A 12418-nucleotide genomic window follows, 5' to 3' on the forward strand; every position below is an offset into this window, starting at 1 on the left:
GCTGGGGTTTTGGGGAGTAGGTTTCTTGTTTGTTTTTTTCTTTTTAACCGTATGTAGGATAACGAATTATATGTAGCATATAGCTCTGCAAATCTGTTCTTGACTAGCTACAGTATCTCAAGCCAAGTCTGGCTTCATTCCTCTACAAACCAGCAATACTGTGACTAATTCCCAACAGATGTTCTTCCCCCAGCTTTGCTACTCCCTCAGAGAGGCGTTATCCTTTTTCAGAGGGCCTTTTCCAGTTCTCTTGTATGCACTTGCAAGACACGTCCTCTTGTGTAGTATCATCCCCACAGAATATAGAGATTTTGTCACTGTGGAAGCAGACTTGGCTACCTCTCTGCCATGATCCCTTGCTATCTTGAGATAAAAAAGGAAAGCAAAATCAGGGGTTGGAACAATATGATTTTTATTCCTTTTGCTTATGCTAGTAGTGCTACCAGTCATTCCAGAAGAAATCAGATGTGATATTTGCCCCACTGTCACCTCACTAACAGTTGTTCACCTTTGAATTATATATTTCTCTAATACATTCAGGAAGCATTTTTAAGGTAACAGAGAACATATTTCACATCAAAGAACAGTAAATAAACAAGAGAAATTCCTTTGTTTGTTTCTTTGAATTGATCTTACATGGTAAGGACAAGGAGAAAGTGGCAGACTGATTTGTCTGCCAAAAGGGTTTAATAGTTTGAGTTCCTGCAGTTGTTCTGAAAGTATGAAACCCTTTTTCATGAACACACTTCACAATGTATTCTATTTATTGGTTTTTTAGTAAAAAAATGTCATGGTATCTGTATTTGTCGATACATAGACAAAAGCATTTCAACTCGGAATTTAAGAGAAAAATATTTAATTGCTCTGAGGTAAATGTACTTAGAGAAATTAAAGCTGGATTACAGAATATAAAGCAAAGTATAAAACCAGCAACTATTATCCTGTGACATCCTTAAGCTATATATTTTCTCATCTCACTGAACTGGCCTGAAGAATTAATACTAAAAATAGCTCTTTCAATTGTTATTTCTCATTCCTTTTACCTTCACTTGAAGGAAGATGTTATTAAAGTTACCCCAAATAAACACAATTTGGACAAGAGGGAAAAATTATCTCAAAAGAGTATTACTGTAGTTTTTCTAGTGTTGTCAAATTATGCCTCTGCAGACACAGATGGCCTGCTCTCACTAACCCAACGGAAGAATGCTAAACATATTAAATTAATGGATGAACAGATCCAGAAACACAAAACTTTATGGTGTGCAAAGAATACCATGTATCACATCACTGAAGAATACCTGGGTTTGAGAAGGTGCAGTAGGAGAATTGCAAAGGCTGGAGACTTGAAAAAGAGAGATACACTAGAAAAATCAACTTAGAGAGATTTGGGTTTTTTTCATAGCGTGATCTTTAAGAAAATTATATTCCACAGGACTGTCCCAGAGGAACAGTGGCAAACGAAATGGTAAACTTCAGTTCCAGTCAGAGCAATGCATGTGATGTGGGTCAACCCTACAGACCAGTGATGTTAATTTACCTACTTGTCACTCAGGAACTACATTAAAACATAGAACACATGGGATTCACTAAAGAAGTAATTTGGAATTAGGATGAGATCCTGAAAAACACTGATCCCAAAACAAGTAAACCTGTGACTAACCTGAACTATAGTTAAAAAGTGCATGATAGGATTTTGCACCTCTCTCTCAGCAACATCTGTGGTGTAATCAGATCACACCCATAGTGGTAATCCTGGCACAGGTGGGTTATTGATCTCAGTGGTTACTGACTGGAGAAAGTGACAGTAGAGTTGCAATTTTTAATTTTCCACAGATAGTATAAGATTAAAAAACAATTTAGAACACAATAATATTAGCATTAACCACTGCTAATGCTGTTAGATGCATCTGCCTCAAGTTTTGCAGGGAGCACACCAAAGGTCACCAGTTGCTAAAGGTTTATTAAAAGAAATAGGTTTATTAAAATAAACTATGAATCCAGAGGTATATGAGCTCTGTACTATGAATGATCTCTTTACTCTTTGCTACCTCTTTATGCAACACTAAGGTTTGAAACAGAATTAATGAAGGTTTGAAAATAAATTTCTCTGATGCCTATTTTTCTCTTGCAAAGACGTATCCTTATTTCAGTCTTTCTGCTCACATAGCTTTCAGGGTTTTCAAATTGAGTAAGCCTGTAAGATATTTCCCAGATAGGAAAAATGTTTGCATTGCTTCCTAAGCACAGTCACAGACCTTTTCTGCAGTCAAGGGAGTTTGTGTGTCACTCTGGCATCTGCCCAGGCCGGGTCCCAGACCTGGGTGCTTCCTCCTTCCTTGCCTGGCTGCCTGCGGGAAGCTGCGATGTCACCCCAGGGAGCACGCACGGGGCTCAGGAGACAGAAAACAGTCCTGCTCCCTTCAGAGCCGCCAACTTGATCTGGAGCACAGTCCTGGGACCTGGATAGCAGAAAATCTTCCCAATCACACTTTTTAACTACACAGGAACAAATAAAAATCGAACAGCTGATGACTACCCCTCACACATCCTTTAGGGGTTGCAATGAATTTGAAGGGATAGTCTACAATATCTCATTTTTCTCAGTCAATAAAACATAGCCAATGTTCCTTGCACCTAACTTCAGCAGTCTTTTAATTGATTTTTGTATAGAGTCATTTCTTGTGGCTATACTAGATGGTTTTTACATTCTCTTTGAGCTAGGAAACACTCTGACAAATAGCAGAATTGTAAAAATATTTAGATTTCAGGGGGATTGAAACTGTGACCAAGCTTGGTAAATAGCTCAACAAGAAGGGAGAAAGCTTCTGAGATACTGAAATGCTTGAACATTTAAAAAGAAAGGAGCTTTCACACTCATTTTTTGTTTAATACTTGACCTAGAAAAATAACATTATACTCAAGTGCCCATGACCATGGCTGATGACACTGCCTTCTCACATATTTTCTTTCAAGACTTCTCACTTGTTCAATACCTAGAATAAAGAGCGCCTAGTGAATTTATAGATGTTTTGTATTCTATTTCTCTCTGGCTGTTCAATGTTTGGCTGTGCATATTCTTGTTTTTCAAAATCTGGCTCTGAAGACACCGAGTTATTTGGGCCTGTTTTTCTATCACAGGCAGTGCTGCAGCTTCTAAGCGCAGGAACAAATACAAGGCAGAACACTGCTCTGCTGAAACAGTTTTTTCTTTTCACAATTCTTTTTTTTTCACACAGAAGTTTTGATAGTCGATTACAATTTAGATGAAATGAACAATTCTGACACATTTGGTTTTGAAAACATCCAGGATTTGATTGCTGTTCTTAGGGTGAATAGAAACTACATTTCCATATATTCAAAACACAGTTTCTATTCTGCATTGTACTAAGATTTCTCTGGTGTTTTCTTGTCAACTTCTTTGTTTCAGTTTGTAAGAAGCATGCACTGAACAGAAAACTTCTTAAAGAAAAACAGGTAAATACTGTTACATTACTCAGTGGCAATTCACATGAGAGTTCTAAAACATTACAGTTCTCAGAGCTTTTAAAAATATTTATCCCCCCTCACATAAATGGGAATAGAGGCACAGAGTGACAGAAGTTCGCAGTAAGGACAGGAAGAGACCTGTTTCCTGAAGCTAACTTTAATATTTTATATTTATTTAAATATAAGAATTCTTAGCCTGTTTCCAAAGTCAAGATTTAGTATCTGGTTTGAGTAATTTTCATTTTTTTCATTGCATCTCTCTTGCTTCCTCTTCCACCCTCCAGCACTGCAGAGAGCCCTCGTACTCTTTTGGGGTTTTCTTTGAAAGCACTCATTCGCTGAAGACTTGGTAGAGAATGGAAAGCTGGGTGGAGAAAAGAGAATTCTGCTTTTATTCTTTATGTGCTGCTAAATTATAGTGCCTGGGGGACAGTTATGCAAATCAACACTGATGGGAATTATGGGGCTGTAGTCTTCCACAAGTTTGAGAGTTTAATGCTTAATATATACTTTATCATAAGTTCTGGAGCTTATTTTTTATTATTCCATGTTTTCCCTTGACATGAAAGCTCAGACAATGCAAATCTAGTAAAATGTATAGGTAATGATATTTTGTCTCAGCTTTACAGACTAACAACCATAAAGGGTATATACCTTGAAGTGGAAAAGGGAATGTACAAATATCAGAGAAACTTAGAAAATCTCTCAAGGTAAATCAAAGGGAAAAAGGAACACTTTTTTTCCCAGTAGCATCAAAATAAAGCAACCCAATGAAGTGCTTGATCACTACAAAACAGTAGTCTTAAGTTTTTAACAATCAATTTGGAACTTCATCTAGCTCCACTGAAACTAAAATCCTCTCTTCTCAAAATATTCCTGTGTGTCAGATCCTTTCTGACTGAATGTAAACTCACTGGATGCGACACAGAAAACAGAAATCCTGCTATTCTCTCCATCACTTCCTGGGAAAATGCCCTTAGGGTTGGGACTATTAAATAGTGAGACATCTCAAAGATGGTGTCAGAGAACAGCAAGGGAAGCCTGGCCTAGGGAAGGAACACAAGGGGTTGAGCACAAACACAGCAGAAGCGGTGGCTGCAAAAGTGACACTTTTAAAGGAAACGAGATTTTTCCAGTGCCTAAAATTCAAGGTCCCAGTGTGAGCCTGAACCCAAGGTCACTCTAACACCTAGTGTCTGAATAATCCTAAGGAAGAGACTAATTATTTGTTAAGACTGTGTCTCAGGGCAGCTGAAACAAGTAGCTCGAGATCTGGCTTAAATGGCTGCAAATCCCCAAATTCCAGTCCCAGAGTTTGTTAGCCATGAGATACTCTGACTGAAACATGGTGTGTCCAGGTATGGGCTATTTGTTAGTATGAATAAAACGGTTTGACTGAAGGAGACATTCATATAGCTCTGTTGCTCATCCTCATACACTGTTTTATCTAAAATGCTTTAGTTCATGTACTAAAGTGATGTTTAAGAGGAAGTTGAACGTGGCTTAGTGGACTATCCCTGCTATTAAGAAAAACACCATAGGAGTACCATGTTTGTACAGATCCTATGAACAATGAAAGAAACAAAATATATTCTGACAAAAGGTCATGTGAACTGAGGCGTTAGTAGCTACAGGACAGTAGCAAAACACAAACACAACTTGCAGACCTTACGTCCTGATTTTAGAGCTTTACACCAGCATTGGTATTCAAGGCTAAAGCTAGTCTAGGAAATGGGACTCTACCACCTGCCACAAGTGAACTTGAACCTTGTTAAAACGAGCCTTTTCCACAGTGCATTGCTAATTCTCACCGACACATCATCTTTCACTGCCATTTGCTTTAGTTTAAGCTGGGAATCAAGCTTTCAGATCAAAATGGCAAATGTAATTCCTCTGCTCTGATACAAATCTTTAGAGTTTGATAGCTAGATCCCATGTTTTGGGATGATTTTACTTCAGAGAAGTAGAATTGTCATGTCCAGAGGATGTCATGCATGACTGTGTATGTAGCAAATGAATTCCTCTATTCCAGAAGACTTTATATAACAAACTAATTGAAATATTTCTAGGTGAATAAAAGGAAATTACGCACCATCATTTATGGAGAAGAAGCAGTTTTGTTTAATCACTGTAGTTTTAAGTCATTACATTTCTTGCAATCCACTGAGCAAACCTATTTGCATAACTAGGTTTTAAATGCAAATCAAATAAAGAATTTTACTAAGTGGATGATTTGTACAATACAGCCTCTAGGTCTCTTGCAGAATTACTTTGATGAGGGAATGTTTCTTTAATTACGCTGAAGGCCTATTACCCCATTACAGCCACATTGTTTTGTGGATTGAATATAATTTTGCTGTTTCCAAAGATTCCCTGCCATAATTCTGAAAAAAATGCAAACAGCAAGCAGACACTTGAGACACATTAGGTAAGAGATGAAGATGCTTTAGTGAATTCAATTTAAGCTGCAACATTAAAGTGATTTTGTTGAATAAAACATAATGCAGTAATGAGCCTGTGTATGTCAACTCTGCAGAGAAGATAATAGCTGGAGAGCTAGCTTTCCTTGCCTCTTTTCGAGACTCTTCTTTCCTTAGACTCATTAGTCAGAGACAATGCTGCAAACAGAACTCTTTTCTACTATATGCTTTATTGCAGTTTAAGTATATTCCCTACAGTTGTATTTCACAGTTGAATAAAGTGTTACAGGAATTAATTTATGTCAGCTTCACAGCAGCACTAATGAGATTACACACTACATATCTTTTACCCATTTATGCTTGATGTTAGGGACAACATAATGTATAGATCACTCTAGATCACTTGGCAATGTTTGCTGCCTTTTTAGAGAAGGAGTATTTACAAATGTATGCAATTAAAGGAAAATAAAAATCTCAGTTATACTCTGTACAGTTTTTCCTCATTCTACTTTCTGACATCCTTCATTTTATAGATAACTACAGTGAATGCAACAGGGCCATAAGCCCATTATGTCCAGAGTAAGGATTACACATGACACTAAGGAGGCTTGAAGTTTGGAGCTCGTGGTTTCTTCCCTCCTCTTGGAGGTGCTCAAATCTGAATTACATACAAGTAGGTCTTTTGTGACGGCTAGAACATTCATCTTTACCAGAAACAAAAGAAAGATAAAAAGTTAATATTAAAGAAAAAATCCAACAGGACTATTTATTAATTTTAGCTTCCACCAGACCTGTTCTAATTTCCATATGGAGTTAACCTATAACTTCAGTTAAGTACAGCACAACTATCAGGTTTTTCTTTTAAGATCTACTGAAACATCTATAATCTGATGTTTGTAAATGGACAGGTGATGCCTAACACTTGTACCTGCCCTGTTTTTTGGTTATTTCTATCTTGGGCTTTTATAGACTTTATGGTTTTAGAAAGAACCACCATCTGCTTTGATGACACAAAACCTTTTGCTACAGAAAACTCTCTGGATTCTGTGATTGTAGTATACTGGCAGCATTTCAGCTTTAAGGAAACTCCTTTCATTTACTCATGGAGTCTTCATTTTATATGGAAAAAAAAGGTAATAAATAAAAATCTCAGCCATGCATCATTTAGAGGGGTGCCTCACCTTGTAAATTCAAATTGTTTTAATGGTTTGGCACCATTTTATTTAGTCTTCATTGAATGAAGAATAGCTAAGAACAGCCAAGCTTATGCGTCATTACATATATGAATCTGAGGAAAAAACAAGAATGAAATGTGTCCTAAGGGACAAAGCAACAACAGGAACTAAAACAAAACTTTATTTATAGGAAAAAAAAAATGAGGCAGACAACCTTTTTTGTTTGAATTTAGATGTTCAAAAACCCTGTGCCTTTGGAAGACAATAAAAGCCCTAGGATCTGCAGGTATGGACAGTTCAGTGGGGAAGTTGGGGGGTGCCCCAGGGGTCTCTGACATACCTGTGCATGACAGGGCTGAACATCCCTTCACCTTTGGGGCAGGTTGGTGAATGTGGTTGCACTGGTGATACAGACAGTGCTTTTGCCATTGCTGCAGTGTGGTAGCCAAACACGTTCAAACCTCTTCTCAGACTCCTGTAAAAGGTGTGCAGGGACTCCAGGGGAGCAGCAACTACAGAAGAGAGTTAGAGCTGATCAAAGCTGTCCTTGCAGTCTTGTTTGCTCTTACCTCCAGTTCTGTTCTCCTCACAAGCCTCATTTCTTTGCTGCAGAGTTTCATTTCATTTAATAAAAAAAAAAAAAAAAAAAAGGAATAATTTAAATTCTGGGCTACTGAGAACAACTTTATAACTTAGGTGGAACAATAGATAAGAGATTATGAAGTCCAGGGCAATTCTTAGGTTGTGTTAATTAAAAGAATGACGATAAAGCTCAAGAAATGATTTGCACTACTAAGTGAAGGTTGTAGGAACTACAAATGATAGTATGTATGTTCCTTCAGTAGAGGAATGGATGAATGAGTCTGCATTTTCCTATCTCTATACCTTACTGCTCAATCCTTAATGAGGAACAGAGCATGCTAGATTGTAGAGTCAGATGGAAAGCATCCATTCCCATCTCTTCAGTCAAAAAAGTACTACGTTTTCAAAAGGTAAAGAAGGAAGCAATTTTCAAACAGGTGTGTTTGGCACAGACAGGTTAACTCTAAACTACTGTCTACATCATCAGATCTGCTGTGCTCGTTACCTCAGATGGTAGCAGAAAAGAAACTTCAGCAGTGACATAATAAAGGGATGAGATCTGGACATTAACCCCTTCTAAACAAAACAGTGGAAATGCTGCTCTGTTTCCTGCCCTTAACCATTTTTTGTTCCCTGAGTCTTCCTTTCTCATTGATCTCTTCTGAAAATCCTCTTCATGTTGTTGACATCCAGAACAGTGAATCTGTGCTTGTTAGACACACAATGGCTACAGTCGTGTTCAAAAATTGTATTGGGACATGGAGATGGCTCAGGAGCTGCAGGACAGGACATCTATGCAAACCCTAATTGTTTGTGTGTGACCCTTGTCAGCTGTGTCATTCCTGAACTTGCTCTATTGTGGTAGCCCCAAGTCAAGGATTATTGCTTGCACTTCGGCAGCTGACGGTGTAGTTGCAAAGTAATCAATTCCTTCCATCTTCTAGCTGTACAACTGACTAACCAAAGAGTGCCTTTTATCTTGTACTCACATCTGCTTCATTTTATCATTTTTTAGACAATTTCTCCAATATGCAAGATAGTTCTAAACTGCTCTCCAAAGTCTTTGTGGCTTTACTGAATCTATCTTCTGATATTTAGGTTCCAACGTGTAGACCAGGAATGACAGCGCAGTATAGAACCAAGGCTGTTTGAGTGTCCATCCTTCTGATGAAAGAAATATAGAATGGAATATGTACTAATAAAGTAATATCAACATACTGGAGTATTTTTTCACAACATCCACAAATCCACTGTCTCTATCTTTCTCTTAATTCATTCACCCTACTGAAAATGCAGTGGTAAGGGCATCAGCATGTGTGTATGTCTTTCATTCAAGCTTCTGCATGTTTTGCTGTTCCACCTCTGTTTCAAAGTCTCTATTATTCATCAGTAACAAAAGAATTACACTGCTCATAACATTTAAAAATCTCATATTAAAATGCAAACACACACCCCCCCCAAACACCCAAAAAAGAAACCCCGTGTTCAAAAGGAATCAATCACATCTATGGAAGTAGAAAATGGGCTGCAGTTTGTCAAATAATATTTAGCAACATGTTTTTTGTAGAAGGGGACCTTCAAACTAGAGAGATCCAGTGGTTGTTAGTATTCTACAGCAATGTGCAGGACTTGGCAGAATATAAAGAAATTTTAGAGACTGATTATGCATTCTTTTTTATTGGTGCCATGTTTGTAATATTTGTTTGTCCCTGGCTGATGCCACAGTAGGTGATATAAAAAGATTTATGAATAATTTATAAAAGAACTCAGTAGTCATCAAAGAGCATTGCTCTGATGATGTAGCATGCATGAAGGCCTTGGATAATAGATTACAGTGGAAGACATTGAAAGGATATATTTTGGTCTGTGTTTTTTACTGCCTTTCTAGAAGTCTAGGCACTTCAGACATCTTAAGCTGCAAAAAGAAATTTTCCAGGTAAAAGCATTTTGAAGGTCTATAGTTTCTCCAAGTCCTTAAAACAAAGAACTTTATAATAAAGAAAGATCACTGAATTTATATATTGCCTTAGCAGGTTCACTTGGATATCACCTGAGGCCTTCCATCAGAAAGATGTAAATTCTGTTTGTAAATCAGTATAATCTGTAGATAGATGATTATCATAATGAGCAGGATTACATTTTTTATTTTAATCCATGTTATTAGCCCAATTTTAAAAGGGAAATAAAACACTATGGTGGTTTCAGTTCTGCAACTCCACACTGGAGTTTCACAGAACCAACAGCTGCTGTCACTCAGAACAGTAGGAATGAGAAGGGATTTCACTTTAGGACCATTGAATGCAATGGAATTATTTGAGATGAGAATCTCACTGTAAAATATCTTCCGTTGGGACAAAAGCTGAAGCTACCTAGAGGGAGGTTCATAAGACTTCGTTTTCTGGTTCTTTGCCTTTTGACCATAGGAATGAGGTGTGGCACAATCAAAGGCAGTAGCTCAGAACTTCTGCTTTTAATTCATTCCATGAAGCATAAGGTGACCAGAGAAATCATAAAACTAATTTAGAGTCTGTATCTAGTCTAAATTTATTGAGAGGATGTCAAAACTTTTCCCTGTGCCAGCACTGTTCCTTGTACCTTTAGAGAAGGAAATGTGATCCTTTCATTAATGATTCAAAGTGGCTAAGGCTATTTTGAAATAGATCAATGTCTGTGAAAAGTGACACTTTGGCCCTTAGAAATTCACGCTTTGCTCAAAGTTAAGTTAAGGTTGCCTTTACTTTTCTTCCATGTAAATGTTAAGAGAATTAGCAGGCTCCTTGAACATCAGCATGAGAAGGACTATATTTTAAATTTTATTAAGGTCAGTTCCACTAACTTGAAGATAATAATTCAATGTATATTGCTTATGCTCATTCACTTCCTCATGCTCACATGTAGTAGCAAGAAATCATGAAGTTTATGCTAATGTTATATTAGCTGTTTCCAAAGTATGTGCTTGTGGCATAGGGTTCTAACAGAGGCTAGGGCACCTTGGCCCTGTAGGCACCTTATCTCTCTTATCCTTCCACTTCTCCAGCCATTTATTTAATGTGTGGTGTCTCACCTTAAGTCAAGACTGCAGACGGATATCAGCAGGTGATGGCAAACTTGTGTAACCGGACCAGAAACTCACCCACTGTGTACAGGCCAGACAAAGAGGTATGAGATAAGTGGGCTGAACTTCAGCTATTACCACATGGCAGATAGCTGTGTCCAGCTATTAATGTCAGGCAGAGGTCAGAGAATCCTTCTGATCTGCTCAAACTTCATATGGTGTATAGCAAAATGGCACTCCAGAAATTGTGGAGCATTGGTAGCTGAAGTCTATAAAGAATAGCATCAGCAGGGAATCCAAGCCAGTATTTTTAAAGCAACAAGTATTAGAGACTAGGGGAACTAGGAGACTACTACCTCAGTAGCAGTAGCACCATGTTACAGAATAGAGACTCTTCTAAGGAAACACTTCATAAGCTAGACAGCCTGTGATGATCAGAAGTGTGTAACCGATGTGTGTTACCTGTGTAACAGACTAAAATAGGAAATGTAAATCTGAGGTGATTTGGTAGAATTAATGGGCTTGCTTTTAAGCACATCTTTTAAACGGTCTAGAATACAATTTTTGAATACCGGACGGATTATTCTCACTGGTCACATCTATGCTATCTAACATATTTCTTTTTTTCTCTTAATTTTTATTCCCAAAGACATCTGTAGCACAAATAGGATTGTCTTTAAAAATTCTTATATCCTTATCCTGTAGTCCCAATGGCAGGCTGAGAAGTGTTTTCTGAGTTTACTTCCATAGTCATCTGCCAATATCTGATCATCAGGGCAAATACAAAATTTTAACAACAATAATGGATGGTCTCTCTCATAGACCTACAAACATTAAGAAGCGTCAGATATCCATATGCACGTTGCTGCATATGCCCGGAGTATTTAGTGTGGATGGTCTTATAAACTTCTACAGGCAGTTACTGGGACCATAGAGAGATGGCTTTGGAGTCTTTCTTTTTAAATTACTTTATAAAATAGAAATCTGTTTTCACCCACGGATTCCTAGTATATATCATATATTGTATATACTCTTGAAATGTATACCATTTCTGGCTTCTCCAAGTCAGAGAAGTAAACCTGTCTTTATGAGCGTGCTTTGCAGTTACAGAAGGCATTCAAATGCCATAGTGCTGCATACAATAAGAGCTTGAGAACCAAAAATTAATATTAGTGACCTCACAATGATTTCTTCAGTCACAGGCTGTAACCTCATATGTGGAAGAAGTTCTCCCCAGACTGACTCTACTGCAACTCCACCGAATTTGGGTTAGTTTGTAAAGAAACAGAGAATGTAAAGTCATGCTTTAGCAAATGACAGTAATTGGAGGAGATGGACTTCAGAAAAACAAATATGCAGTTCCCATGTTAGTGTCCTGAGAAATAACCGGATTCAAAAGAAGAGATGAGTAAGAGAAGAAACATGATTTATAATAAGAATTGTCCCTTAGCTGGATGCTTACATATATTTTCTGAACTCCAGGAGGCTTTTAATACTGCAATTTGGCTCCTACACCTGCATAAATATTTCAAAACATGCTTAATTCTTTCCTGTTAACTCAATTTTTCTTAAAATCCTTCCAGATTGCATTTCTTCTAACTTACACTCTCTTTCCTTATTTCCTTACTTCTGGAAAATCTAAGATAGAATTAATTAAAAGCAACTGCTATATACACAGCAAAACTCAAAACCATCTCACC

The sequence above is a fragment of the Strix aluco genome, chromosome 15 (genome assembly GCF_031877795.1).
Source record: "Strix aluco isolate bStrAlu1 chromosome 15, bStrAlu1.hap1, whole genome shotgun sequence".
NCBI lineage: Eukaryota > Metazoa > Chordata > Aves > Strigiformes > Strigidae > Strix > Strix aluco.